This window comes from Schistocerca gregaria, chromosome 1 (genome assembly GCF_023897955.1).
Source record: "Schistocerca gregaria isolate iqSchGreg1 chromosome 1, iqSchGreg1.2, whole genome shotgun sequence".
NCBI lineage: Eukaryota > Metazoa > Arthropoda > Insecta > Orthoptera > Acrididae > Schistocerca > Schistocerca gregaria.
Window position 1 is genome coordinate 487989218 of NC_064920.1, and position 3102 is coordinate 487992319.

Consider the following 3102-nt stretch of genomic DNA (forward strand, 5'->3'; position numbering starts at 1 on the left):
CCTGCATTTGGTTCGGACTTCCTTAACTCTTCTGCAGAAAGGTGTGCAGTATGCTGCTGCATCCATTTTCAGTAGGCTACCACTCGAATTCAAAAATCTTAACAGTAATCCATGCACTTTCAAAGCAAAACTGAAGAGTTTCCTCATGGACAACTCTTTCTATTCTGTTGAGGAGTTCCTTGAAAAAGTAAGCTGATTGTTGTTGTATTGTTGATTGCATTTACTTAAACTTATGGTCTGACTTTTTATGGGTTCATAAACATTTAATTTTTGCCTGCTATTATTTTTATTTTGTAATTTCATGTACTGACACATTACATGACCTTGGAGATTTGCTCCTCAATTTGGTCCTAAGGAACTTGACATGTAAATAAAATAAAATAAAATAAAATCACGCAGCTTTGTGTGGCCCCATTAGTGGGATACAGCCACTCATGGACACAGACAGCAGTGCTGAAGACTGTGAAGTTATTTGTAGGGGCTGCCAGCCTCTGGTGACTTGTGCTAGCAACTGATGGTGTGCAGTGCCTATGTGCCCACACCAACACAGACAGATTGGTGGCTCTATCACCTGGGCCTCATTCCAGGGCAGATGTCTTGGAGCTACTGGAGTGGGCCACGAGACAGCTCACTGATTAGAGAGTGCCAGGTACAAGAAGAATAAGGACATGGTGCTACTAGAAGGTGTGGCATTGGATCCCCAAATTTATAGAGAGTGCATGCAGTCCCTTTTGTCTGCCCGGTCTGGCCACCCAGTTTCCATAGGTACTGCTGATCCTGTGTTCAAAATGATGATTATTTACACCAATTCATGGTCTATGTGTGCCAATGCATTGTACCTAGCTGGACTCAGTACAACAAATCTGTGGCCTGAGAGTGTGGTAACAGAATGAGATTTTCACTCTGCAGCGGAGTGTGCGCTGATATGAAACTTCCTGGCAGATTAAAACTGTGTGCCCGACCGAGACTCGAACTCGGGATCTTTGCCTTTCGCGGGCAAGTGCTCTACCATCTGAGCTACCGAAGCACAACTCACGCCCAGTACTCACAGGTAGGTAGGAGACAGATACTGGCAGAAGTAAAGCTGTAAGTACCGGGCGTGAGTCGTGCTTTGGTAGCTCAGATGGTAGAGCGAAAGGCAAAGGTCCCAAGTTCGAGTCTCAGTCGGGCACACAGTTTTAATCTGCCAGGAAGTTTCAGTGTGATAACAGTTTGCATTTCCCTGCAAGAGCTTTATTTTCTTACTTTGGTTTCAGTAGTGTGATGCTTCACATCATCTGTCTCATGCTGTATGCATAGTTCCAATGCAGCAGTCTGCACAATTGCACATTAGTTCCCCTCAACTGCTTTTTATTGCTGTGGCCAAAATGCTAGTTTCTGAGGTAATGCCCAAAAAAATGATGGTAACATTATACTTTTTAGCACACAATAAGCTGAGCCCATGTGGTGACATAGTGGCTAGTGTCACAGCCTCTCACTTTTGCATCCTGTGTTCAAAACCCAATTATTGGTTTTAGTTATTTCATTTTGTTTTATTTTTCATTTATTTCATTTTGTTTTATTTCTCTCATTTATTACTCATGTCTGTAGAAGGTTACTACATGAATGTTCCTTATCAAGCTGTGGGATACAAGGTTGTTATATTAATTGTAAAATTACAACTGGGTTTCACAAGAAGTGTCATACATTTATTATTACGTAATGTAAGTGTGGGTGGAATTTTAAGGAGTTACAGTCTTTTTAAATTCTCACGCACTTATATTTCATTCTTACATTAATTTAGAATTCTTATATTTTACTCTAGCGTTTATTCTTCAGGAAGATTTGACGCATTCCCTTGGATGTTACTGACCATGGAAACATTCAAAACATAGAAATCCTTAACATCACAGCATCACGCAAAGGCAGGTTTTCCACAATGAAATTTTTTCATTTGAATCTCACCTAGTGAAGAGACATCATTAACATTGCTGAAGATTTCGCACTTTGGCAAAAATTTCATGAAAAACCATGCAAAACGGATCACTTTACCAAAACTTGGTACTTGCAAGTGATTATGAATCAAGATGCACTACAGGAACCAAAAACAATTTCAAATGATTGTTTCATTCATTTACTGCCATTTTCTTTTTAATTCATGCACCAGACATGCAATTAGCAGACAAATAAGGACAATGTTATTTCAATATACGTTGGAAAACATTCAGGCAGTAGTCTTCTACAGATGTGGTTACATAAATGGCAAACAAAAATTAAAATAATAATCGGGTTTTGAACACAGGGCTTAAAAGTGTGAAACTGCAATGCTAACTACTGTGCCATCACAGCCTAATCAAATGGTCTTAGAAACATGAAATTTGTAGAAACCATTCCTTACATAATGTAAACACCCATCAAGACAGGAGTTTTCAAAATTCAACCCCTGAGGTATAGCAATGTGTACTGTAATTATGTTTGGTGCGATGATGGGGAGTTTTGTGTGTCCAAATAAGGTCTTGCACTGCGAATGTAGCACACAATCTGTATTGTTGTTACAAGGACATTAGCAACCAGGACCATTTAGATTGGTGTTTTCCCCTTCTAAAACAAATGTATGGCAACAGAAATTGAAATCATAGACATTAATGGAAAGTGGCTCGATAAATCCTAATGCTCATTACTGGGGATTGAGCTAGCTTGTTACCATCCCTTATTCACCATTCAATAAATGTCCTGTACTGTGGCCAGTTTCATTTGTAGGATTAAGAATGGTAGATGGTATCAATCATCATACTGTTTGCAATTTTCACAATTTTGTAGTCAGACTGTAACTAGCCATAATTGGTTGTTCATATACTTTATAGTATTAGCCTGTGGTGAGTGGCTGCTTTGGGTTATTAATGTATACCTTGATTTTTTCTAAACTTCTGAAGGCACTCCATCACAATGGGATTTAGGAAATATGACATGTGAATGAATAAATAAAGATGTTCAGTAATGACATACAGTACTCTAGGAGGCTTTGCTTCATCATTTATTATACAAGAGCCTTCTCCAGTTGTTAAGTCTGTGCAGTAAATTCAGAGAATCTATTAGAAGACTTTAAATGTCAGATCCAGAGAT